This window comes from Manis javanica, chromosome 14, assembly GCF_040802235.1.
Source record: "Manis javanica isolate MJ-LG chromosome 14, MJ_LKY, whole genome shotgun sequence".
Taxonomy (NCBI): domain Eukaryota; kingdom Metazoa; phylum Chordata; class Mammalia; order Pholidota; family Manidae; genus Manis; species Manis javanica.
The window spans coordinates 42,258,274-42,270,677 of record NC_133169.1 but is presented as its reverse complement, the minus strand read 5'-3'; the positions used below and the strand labels follow the sequence as shown (position 1 = coordinate 42,270,677).

Genomic DNA, 12,404 nt, shown 5'->3' with positions numbered 1-12,404 from the left:
GGAGTTATAAGCGGGGGAGGAAGGGTGGCATTACAATTAGCATGTGTCATGATTGGGGGGGCACAGGGATGGCTGTGCAATATAGAGAAGACAAGTAGTGATTCTGTAACATCTTACTATGGTGATGGACAGTGACTATAATGGGTTTTGTGGGGGTGACTTGGTGAAGGTGGGAGTCTAGTAAACATAATGTTCCTCATGTAATTGTAGATTAATGATACTAAATAAAAAATAAAAAAAGGTGGAGTCGTAAAAAAACTCACAGAATTTCTAAATTCTGGATGCAGATCTAGGGAGAAAAATAAATGTTTCAATTTTGTTTTTAAATGTATAATTTCATAAACTGTTGAATGTCAGCTTAAGAGAAAGGTTTAAAACAGATACTTACTTTAGAAGATCACCAACATATGAAACAAAATGTCATGAAAATAATATCACCCCCTTTAGTTTACTCAATCTTATGTAATTAAATTTTGTACTGCTTGAGTCTAGTTGTTTTCAAATAGTTCTGAAGTGAAATAGTATCTAAACATGACAAAATACTTTAAAATGTGAGTAGTTAAATACCAAAAGGAGGTTACATAGTTTTTGCAAAACTTAGCTCATAGCTCTTTAATATTAAGGTTTTGTTTTCTTAAGTACTCAAGCACCTTATTTAGACATTAAACATGAGAAATTGATACAATTAGAAAAACCTTTCACAATATCAATATTAAGAACAGAACAATAGTTTGAGAAAACTTTGTCCTATTAATAGAAAGCAAAATTCTAATCTCAGGGTGTACTTTATATTAAGCTCCATTTACTTCAATCTCATATAGCATGACATTAATTTCTTCTTCCACAAAATTTCTACAACTTTATTTTTACATTCAGGGTTCTCCCTCTTTTAATAACCAGCTGTACTTTAGGGCAAAATTACCTTCTTTTCCCTTAGCAAAAATGCATTTCCATTCCTCATACCTTCTCTTATCAAGACACATCTTTCTAGCATGCAGAGATGTTGCCCCTATTATTTCTAGTAGCCTTAATTAGAAATTAAAACCCTTAGAAACCTTTATTTTCAGTGAAAAGAAGAAGCAATTGTGAACTGTTATACTAGCATTCTTTAGCCCTGTCTTTACACATAAGGAAAATAGGTTTTTTTTCCCACAGAGCATCTTTGGAACACTTAGGGTCCTGTTAGGGTCCACTGAGGGAACAGCAGTCTCTCTAATGAGAAACAGTATTAGACAAGTGAAGGCTGCTAGAAAACTTACAAGCCTCTTTAATAACTCTCTCTTGCTCACCTAAGGTCGGCTTTAGCTGACACTGGTGCAGAGGTAAAGTAGGAAGAGGAGTGGAGAGAGGGCTGCAGCAAGTTGGCAAGCTTGGCGTGGCCTTTTCAGCTTCTGACATAGAAGCAAGTCTGAGCATAAGGCACTTCTGCCCTTTTGTTTGCCCACTTCCAGAAAAGACTCAATTCAGTAAAAGTGTTAGGATTAAGTCATTGTTCTTGGTTTCCTAGTTGGTGTTGCGCCCAAGATGTGTTGCACAAGAGTATTACCTTTTCCTTTTGTGAGTCTCAGGGTTAAATTGGGATCATTGGGGAAGAATGCAGCCCAGTGATGTGGCCCACCTAGCAAGAAAGAAATGGGTTAGCAGTTGGTGTCCCAACACCTGAAACATAACTCTTCCCATCCCAGATGTCTCAAGAGCAGGACAGGAGACTGTAGTCCTGAGGAATGGGCTAGAGAACCCAGCATCCCACTGGGCAAAAGACCAGAAAGAACATGGTAGGTAAAGCTGTGAAGAAAAGGAAACCCTTTTACACTGTTGGTGGGAATGAAAATTGATGCAGCCACTATGGAAAGCATAATGGAGTTTCCACAAAAAATTAAAAAATTATATGCCATAGACCTAGTAACTCCATTTTTAAGAATTTAACCAAGGAAAACAAAATCTTTGATTTGTAAATATGTATGTACCCCTATGTTTATTGCCACATTATTTATAGTAGCCAAGATATGGAAGCAACTAAAGTGTCCTTACAGGGATGAATGGATAAAAAAGAGCTGGTACATATACACAAAGGAATATTATTCAGCCATAAAATGTAAAGAAATCCTGACATTTGTGACAACATGGGTGGACCTAGAGGGTATTATGCTAAGTGAAATAAGCCAGGTGGAGAAACACAAATAACATATGCTTTCACTTATGTGTGGGATTTAAAAACAATACAAAACAAAATGAACTAAACAGCAGTACACCCATTGTCGCTGAGAAGTGACTGGTGGTTATCATGGGGGCGGGGTCCTGGTAGGGGGTGGGGTGGGTGGGGGGATACAGAAGTTCAGACTCTCAGTCGTAATAAAAATTGGTCATGGGGATGGAAGTGAAGCATGGAGAATATAGTCAGCAGTTGTGTAACATTTTCCTATGTTGACAGACACTAGTGGCACTTGCAGGAGGGAGGATTTAATAATGTGTGTAACTTTTGAACCCCTGAAAAATACACTTAAGAAAAAGAAAGGATACAGAAATAAAACACTTTCTAAAAGGTGAAAGTGCTCCAAATAATGGGTATTTTCTCACTAAAAACCATGGTAGCCAAAAGATGGGAGAAAAATAATTTTACAGTACTGAAAGTGATGTGAATGATCAGCCAAATTTCTATGTCTTTCAAAAATATGATTGAAAGATAAATAAAAGCAAAGATACCATTATATAAAGGACAAAGAATATGTTTATAGCAAGCTTACTGTAAAAGAAATATGAAATTAAATGCTTCAGACTGGAGGAAATGTTACATGTAGACTCCATCCCTAAAAAATTTGTAAATAGAATAAGAGTGGTGACTTTGTGGGTAAATATAAGTTACTTTTTTTTTTCCATTCGGATAGTGATCACTTCATAACTGTTTAAAAACTAAAATATTAACATTGCCATGTGGAGTTTGTAATGCATATGGAAATATATATGACAACGTATGTGATTCTATATGATTTCAAAATTATTATATTTTACAAGAAGGTGCAGATTAATAATCATAAAACTGCTGTAAATTAAAATAGGTGTGTTGTAATTTCTGGGGCAGACATATGCAACAAAAATAGCTATAAAGCTAACAAAACTAAAAGAGAAATGCTACTAAATATAAAATGTCCTAAACATTTCCCAGTAGAAGAAATGGAAAGGATAAAAGAAAAGCATTGGAAGCAAATGATCAGGCTGATTCCCTGAGGTGGAATATTTTGTAGGCCCAGAGGGTGACACTGAGAGCTGGTGGGTATTCCATACAAGTTCTGTGGGGTATGTGAAGCAGGAAGTCTCTACATGGCCAAAATAACCCCTTACCCTTATTTTTTCTATTGGTATATTCAAAAAAATTGGATGTTTAAAACTTGAACTTAGTGCCACTGGGCTTCAGGTACAGGCATAAACTGCTGTGAGGAAGTAAACAAAACAGGGTCTAGTAATCAGGGACAATCACAGGACAAGATAATACCCTGAAGGTGCACCTCCTGTGTTCAGTAATGCATTTTCCACATGTTTTTTATTAGCAGCATTATGGGTAATTGCAAAATTTAGAAAATACCTCAATCTCAAAACCCAGGAAATTAGTAAAACTATGGTATATATAATAAAGTGGGTTATTCTTTGACTATAAAATACAAGGAAGGCAATCTTGCGTTAGATTTTTCACTTATTGCATGCTGGGAATCACTACCTATCAGCTCTAGAGATTGCCTTCCTTGTATTTTATAGTCAAAGAATAACCCACTTTATTATATATACCATAGTTTTACTAATTTCCTGGGTTTTGAGATTGAGGTATTTTCTAAATTTTGCAATTACCCATAATGCTGCTAACAAAAAACATGTGGAAAATGCAATCTCTAGAGCTGATAGGTAGTGATTCCCAGCATGCAATAAGTGAACATACACAATTCTTTCTTTTAAAAAAAGAACACATTAAAGATAAGCCCTGAAACGTTGAGAGTGTTTTTCTTCACAAGGTGCTGAGTGATTGGGTGAAAAGAATGGGAAGGGAGTGACATTTCACTGAGCATAGATTTTGTTGTTATTGTTGATACTGTTTTTAAACAGTTTCCTTTTCTTGGAGAAGATATACTATTTTTCTTTATATTAAAAAAGTTAAGTGACCAAATGTGGACAAAAATTGAAACTGAATGCAAACTCAATCAAATGAAATAACTGCATTTCAAATGAAAATAAGCATGTTGGAAAGTACATGTAAAAGACCTCATTCCACATAACTTTTAAGCAATGTACATGCAATATATACACTTAGTTTAGAAGAGAAAAAGAACTACACAAATTCCAAAACTACTTAATGTAGGCTGGTCATCAAAGGGTACAATGTGGAAAGCTTGGATTATGTATGCATATTTTAGGATTGTGCACATCAGTGAATAATTTAATATTTGGTGGAGTTGCAGTGTTTCCAGTATGGAAAAAATGGAAGAAGTGAAGAAAAGGAAAATCCTGGTAGGTGTTTGAAATGAGAAACCACCACTGAGAGTGCATGATGTAAGTTCCCCTAGTAACACACAGAATCAATGGGGTCCCAGCGTCAGTGACTGACACTGAGGCCCAATCTCGGTTTCTAAATCCCAGCGTCCTTTCCTTTTCATTCCCTGTTGTTGGTCTCCCAAGGAATGCTGTCAGCCCTCTACATCCAAGCACCTCCTCTCAGACCACTAGTACCCCGCAGATACATACAAGCAGTAAAGGCTCAAAACCTACCGACTGAAATAAAGATAGGTGAATACGGTGTATCTCCGAGTTTGACCCAGAGATAATATTCTGGTAAAAAACCCTTACCTAAATGTAATGAGGAAAAAATAGAATATCCCCCCCAAAAGCACATTTCCTTTACAAACAATCCTGTTTTTCAAAAGTGTCAACATCAGGAAAGACAAAGACAGACTGAAGAACTGTTTCAGGTGATAGATTAAATGACTAAATGAACAATGCAGCTACACACAACATATGATACTGAAACTAATTTCAAAATGAACAAGAATTAAATACAATTATTGCATTTTTCTTTATTTTTTCTGATGACTGAACTGTGGCAAAGTATTGAAACATGGAGAATTGTGGTAAGTTTACTTCAGAGTTTTCTACAACATACTTGCAACTTTTTTGTAAGTTTAAAATTATTTAAAACCCAATTAGGGTGTATCTGTGTAAAGCAAGATTATAGCAAATAAACTAATGCATATTTTTAATAATTTCTAAATACATATTTAATGACGTATTTAGTAAGAGTTAATAATCTCATGACTTAATAAGGTAAGTAGTATTTCGATTTGATGTTTTGACCTATTGATCGTGCATAAAAAAATTCTGTGTTCTAATACAAAACAAAAACACTTTTATTCTGAATATTGCTTTTCTGTCAAGAAGAAAATATGGCTAATACTCATTAAAAAATAAGTCAGTATTTTAATAATGTTAATATATATGCTGCTGTGTATATGATTATTAAACAATCTCACTTAATTTTCTACTGCATAATTGATATTATTAATTCTCCATGTAAGATTGATAAGCTTTATTGTTTAAAATATTTTCCTGGAACTATGCAGTAGATGAATGGCATATTGACAACTATGTCTTGAGTAGCCAAAATTATTTTCAAAGAAACAAGCTAAAAGTGAGTGATGTTATTAAGACTTATTAAAAGCCAAAGCAAAAAAATGAATGCACAAATAAAATCTCATTTCCATATTCCATATCTTTAAAATTAATTCCAGTTGCTTTACTCTACAATGAAGGCCTTAACCAGATGAAGAATAAAATGTCTTTTGACTTTTATGTTAGGCTGAGTTAGCTAAGGGGCATGGGAGAAGCACCATGAAAATGTTCCTGACTGATGAAAACGCCAAGATAGAAACAGTATAGTAAGAACAAGAGGGACCCCTTCTTATGGCTGAGAGTCCATTTTGAAAACCAGAGAGTTAAGAGGTAAGATTCCTGAGATATTCTTTGGTAATGAGACAGTAACCCACCCGATTTTAAGGGGGTGCATGCAGCTGATGTGGTCCCAGTGCTTGAGGGAAGCCACTCCCTTGGAGGGGAACCAGATCAGTAAACACCCTGTGTTCAGTTTATCTTACAGAATTACCTAGAAAACTGACTGTGCATGAGGACGCAGTGTCCCTCTCTGGAGACGGACATCATCAGACCGCAGGTCAGGCCTACGTCCCACAATGCCCCTCCACCCTTTGCCCCATTCTCGGAAGCTTTGAAAGCCGCAATCCCCAGCCCTTTAGCGCACCTGTTCTCTGAGGTGGCCTGCACCCCTTTCTAAGTGCATGCTCTTAAACAAAGCCTTCTTACTGCCCAGCTTGTTGCGTCTTGTCTCTGCCCTCTTCCAGTGGCAATTGTCTTTGTTGTCTCTGCTATTTCATTTTATTTCCAAGTCTTCATTCTGTCTCCACTGTACTCCTGATATGCAGGGAGGGGCTCTTGAGAGCTCTGATTTGGGCCTGCAAGTTCGCATCACCGGGGTGACTCAGGCAGAACTTCAGCTGTGCCATCGGCTTTTAGAAGCCTGCCTAGAAATCTCTTCTTTGGGAATTTCTCAGAGCATAATCTCCCTCCATACTGTGCTTTATGGTTCCCCCAAATCCTGGGGTGGTAGGGGCTAGTCCCCATGCCATGCAGATCCAAGTGGAAACGGGCCACCTGGGAACCCTGGCTTCAGGAGCTTGCAAGGGAATCTGCCCGCGGCCAAGCAGGAGGGCAACAAGCTGTCCTTCCTCCTCTCTGCTCCTCCTTGCTGTCTCCTACCTGCAGGGCAGCTGCCGTTCACTGCTGCTCTTGCTTTAATGAATCCCTTCCTTACCTGCCCGCCTCTGAGCTGCTTGAGAATTCCTGCTCCGTCAGAGTCACCAGCACTCCCACCTCCAGGCTGAGGTCCCACCGAGTGCCCAGGGGGAGACCTCCCTAGATGCGGCTGCCTGGCAATGAGATGACTAGGTCTACAGAAAGGATTTGCAAAGCATAATATCCATCTGCTTTGACAATTTGACTCACTAAATTATTTTCTCCAACTTCACCATGACCCACTCAGTCAGTAATTAGCAATGTTTGACAGGAATCTTTGCATTTACCAAAGTGCCCAGTGATTATTGACAATTATGAAGTGGTAACCACTAGCATACAGCCTATGAATGAGCAGAATTAAGGGAATATTCAAGCACTCTATTATTATTATTCTCAAAGTCTGGACAATATCCTTCACAGTGTATTTCAGAAAGTTTTCTGGGGTGTGAACAGTCTGCCTCCAGAAAATACCAACAATTACAATTGTACGGCCGTAAGACACAATTACATAATAAGGCTGCTCAGAGGACTCCTAAGACATTCTTCTTTGGGGAAATCTAAGCATCAGTCACATACTTTAAAAATAATTTGTTGTACACACTTTGACTAAAGAATGTTTCAAATGATGTCAAGTTCAAAATAAAAGAGGCAAATGAATTTCCTGGTTGCTTAAATATTCACCTTTCTCTCTGAAGAAACTATCACATCTTAGTAGACATCTTTTAGCCCTTCCACAGAAGAACAGAAATACAACTCTATCCTATGATGACAGATAGATTCCAAAAGAAGATATGTCTGTTTTAATTTCAGGTGATTAATTTTAGGTGAAATTATATACTTCTTTTTTCAGAATTTCCACTTTTAATTTACATGTTAGAATCATCTATAAAGTAATCCTTTGTCCAGTGGTTGAAGCACTGGAATTATTTTAAGGTATGAATTTCAATGTTTTATTGGTAAAATGTTAAAATACTCTGTTATAAAATAATAATGTGTAAATCTTGTGGAAATTTATGGAATGCACCAAAAGCAGTGAAACGCAGTAGCCGATTTCTCCACTCTTCTTTCTCTTTTGACCCCTCTCTGGGTATTTCTGGAGAAAATTAGAATAGGGTGATAAATGTTCTTCAAAGTTATTTCATTTCTGCACCATGCATTCTTCACGTTCACCACACAGAGATTCTCCATATGTGATTCAGATGCCGGCTGCGTTTTCTCTTTTGTTTCAGCTCTGCTTCCCAGAGTGTCTCCTTCAATTGCCTTTGTCCTGCATTCTTCTCTTCACTTGGGTTTCAGATTCTTCGTCCCCCAGCCACTGCCCACCTCCAGTCTCCACTACCACCAGGGTAATCTGTCAGATAATGCATTTGTGTTATTTTAATGACACAAAAACTATTAGCAATTTTTCTTTATAGGTATGTTTATTAATTTTCTCCTTCCATTCATAGCAAGCTACCTTTTAAAAAATTTGTCTCTGCCAGTTTAATGCCCAATGCAAACATTTAACAAATAATTAATTTTTAATATTCATTTGTGTGTATAAGGTAAGAATAAATTATTAGGCTATGTTTGATTATTAAATGCTTCGTAAATGAGAGATCATGATTATTATGAAAAATAGAGAATTTAAAATTTACACCTCTTAGATAATTAGGGATGATAACATAAAAATCCTACAGTTAAAGGCCTTTAGATTGCTTTCTGAAAGCAAACGAATTTCTAATTAATAGCAGCACAATATTATTGCAGCACTAATTGGGTTGGGAAAAATTCATTAAATTATAATAAATTATAATTTATTGTATTTATCTGGTAGGAAGTTATAGCAGAGGCTACAGGGTGAGGTGTAACTCATATAACAACTTATGGACTTCATATATCATTCATGGAATCCTTTTATCTTAAAAAATGAACTTTTCAGTACTCTTCAGAGGCATTTAAGGTGGATCTATGCCTCTTCTTCAATGAAATGATTCTGTATATCAGTATGGTTCCTGTAAATTAATGTTTCTTTGCATATCTCCTTCTCTTGACGGGTAGTGAAGAGAATCCAGCATGTGGTCAATGCCACAAAGGCCATAGGGTTTCTTCTTTAGGGATTTTCTGAAGTCTGGGAGCTCCAGATTGTACACGGTGTGCTCTTCCGAGTGGTTTACCTGGCTGTCCTAGTGAGTAACCTCCTGATCATCACTCTCATCGCCCTAGACCTGCAGCTACAAACAACCGTGTACTTCTTCCTGTAGAATTTGTCCTTATTGGATGTCTTCCTCATGTCTGCCCCAATCCCAAAATTTATTGTCAATAGCCTAACTCACAACAATTCAATTTCCATTTTGGGGTGTGCTTTCCAGCTACTTTTAATGACTTCCTTTACAGCAGGTGAGATATTTGTGCGCAGTGCCATGTCCTATGACTGCTTTGTGGCGATTTGCTATCCCCTGCACTGAGGTCCTCATGAGTGGTGGCACCTGTGCCCTGATGACTGCTGTGTCCTGGGTTACTGGGGGGTTATTTGCAGCTGTGTACACAGCTGGCACATTTTCCATGCCCTTCTGTGGCTCCAGTGTGATTCCACAGTTTGTCTGTGATGTCTCCTCATTACTAAGGTTGTCCTGCTCTGAAACACGAATGATAGTTTATGTGAGTATTGGACTAGGTACCTGTTTAGGCATGTCTTGTTTCATCTGTATCATGATCTCTTACATTTATATTTTCTCTAGTGTGCTGAAGATTCCTACCACAAAAGGTCAGTCTGGAGCTTTTTCCACATGCCTTCCCCATCTCATTGTTGTCACCCTTTTTATGACAACTGCCTGTTTTGTTTATCTCAAAGCACCTTCAAACTCACCATCAGTTATTGAGAGGCTTGCTTTCTGTGATCTACACTGTGGTACCTCCAACAGTGAACCCTGTAATCTACAGCCCCAGGAACAAGGACATGAAGTTGGCTCTGCTGGGATTGCTGCCTAAGACATCTGGCCAAGACTCTCACTTCATGTAATACATCCAAACATCCCCAGGGACAGAGCGCTTTCAGATCGCTGGACATTTTTTCTCATCATTTAACTTATTCATAAATTTGGGAAAGACTGAGGAAAGAACACAGTGTCCTAAGTGCTCAAAAGCCTGAATGACTGTTGCAAAGTTCAGATAATTGAATCCCGTCAGGCTGACACATGGGGGGCATGTGCTCAGTTGGTGATTCGTAAGAAATTGTTTCTCCCTTTTCAGCACAGCTCTGGAAGAGTTGTTTCTCTTTTTATAAGTTTTGATTTTTGTCATCTTACAACTCATTTTCTCTATTTCATTAACTGAAAACAAAAAAAATATTGGGGTGCTTCAATGAGGACAGTACATGAAGCATTTGATCTACGAAGATGAATGTACTCCTGACTTTCCTGAAGGATCTGACTGTCTAGTGCTGAAGCAGAACAAAAAGCAGGCAAAATTAACATGGTGAGCTCAGGGCCATTTTAGGATTGTGCCCCTATCAATAAACAGTCCTTTGGAGGGACACCTGAAGCAGAGACAACACCCTGGAGGAAGGTGATCCATTTCTCAAAGATACATAGTGCCCTCCCTGGTGAATATTATTTCCTGGAAGACACCAGGCAGAGGTCTGAAGCTGTGTGTGTGTCTGAGCATTTGCTTGTCTATAATTCAGAAAGCCTTTTACCTCTACTTGAGCCATGGATAATGTATCTAATCTAGGTCTGAAAAGAAGATAGGATATGTGTTAAAATTATGGAAGTAGTTCAACTGAAGATGTACTACTTGCTAATTATTACTATGATGTGAAAGATTTTTTATTATGCAAAATGTAATCCATGTATTTTATGTGTTATCAAGTAACTTTCTTGAATTTATATTGACTTTGTTCTGTCCTTAAGATAAAAAAATACCCTGTTTCAATCATGTTATGTTTTCCTGCAATGTGATACCAGTGTTTGTTTCATTGTCACTTGGCTTTAATGTATGATTCTGCATTGTTTCTCATTCATGTGACATCATTAAACATGTTCCCAAATACCCTCTGACAACTTTTGATTCTTACCATACCAATACTAGATATTGTAAAAATATAAGATAAAATAAACTTTTTGTTTCTCTTACATATAAAATTATCCTTAATATTTCCTATAGTCAATAGGAAAAAAAACCAAAATTATTTTTTCTTTTTCCTTAAAAAAAAGACATATATGCTAAATATAATTAATTTCATGTGAAGGTTCACCATGTGTCAAGATTACTGTCAAGGAGATTGTCACCACAGAAAAGATTATTGGGTTGTCCTCAATTAAATTTGTTGTGATAAGATAGAACTGGTTTAAATATTTCAGAATTTGAATTCTTTATGAAAATCCCTGGAGATAATTCAGTTCCCTCACTGTCTATAATGTTTTATTACTAGAGAAAACACTGATGAAAAAATTGTTATTTTTCCTTCAAAAGAGTGGCAGCTGGTAAATAGAGAAGCAAAGATACAGTTAGAAAAGTCACAATGTTTAATCATCTATATCATGCTAAATCCAAGCAGTGATCCGCAGTGGGCACCCCGACGGCAGGAGGAGCGCTGTGAGGGAACGAGGTTCTCACGTGACGGTGACGACTGGGCATTCTGGATTTTAAAACCAAAGGAATTCAGGAAATGACAAGGGCAGGAAGGAATTTCTGATCTTCCTATGAAGCAGATGATGAAACACTTATGTGAGAAGGTGCCCTCTCTATACCCAGAGATATATATCCCACACCCACCCACCCATGCCAACCCTTCCCCCTTGGTAACCATCAGCCTCTTTATCCCCAGAGACCAGGAGGAAACTGTTAAACCAGCCTCACGAAGTCCTTCCCAGTGTGCGGTCAGCTCAAACTTTTGTCCCATCCCGCCTCTCCACAGTATCCTCCTCTTCATCTAACCGAGCATAAGGACTCTCAGGTTTCACCATTTCTTTGGGTCTTCTTTTTCCATGGAGGGAAACTTACATTAAATAAACGTGTACGAAATCATCTTGTTACAGAGGTTCCCATCAAGCACTTCAAGGTGGAAGGGAAATGCACTTTCTTCTGTTTCTGGCACCCCAACAGGAATGGCCGGGACACCCCACTGGAGAGTCTGCAGAGAGGATCCTGGGAAAACTAGAAGAGGACGGCACAGGCTAACACCTGTTATCCAAGTCCGCTCTTCTGGATCTCTGCCTTAAAAGTTCTGTGCATTGTGGCTCCCGTCCCTGTGACTCGGGGGCGCCCACGCGCTCTGCAGGCCCTTCCTCTTTCATATACAGCCACACCTTTCCTGTGGCTCTGAGGATTTGTCTTTCTTTTCCTCCTGCCACGGACGCCGGCTGCTGTCTCTTGCCCATGCAGGAGGACAGCTGTCAAGTGGAGGCTTTATTATATGGCCAGAGAGAAATGTGAGCTACACCCCATCTACAGGTAACATCCTACTGACTCTGCCAGATATCGGGGGAGGCTGTCTATGTCTTTTGGCTATGTTTTGGAGTGGTTCTGAATCTTCAGAGAAGTGCATTTTTTAAATTAAAATTTAGCTAGTATACAATACT

The 12,404-nt window shown here is 38.1% G+C and overlaps 1 pseudogene; it reads left to right on the top strand.

Annotated features, from left to right (window-relative positions):
- Positions 1-5,098: 5,098 nt before the first annotated feature.
- On the top strand, positions 5,099-9,844 carry LOC108402050 (olfactory receptor 14A2-like; annotated as a pseudogene).
- The last annotated feature ends 2,560 nt before the right edge of the window (positions 9,845-12,404 follow it).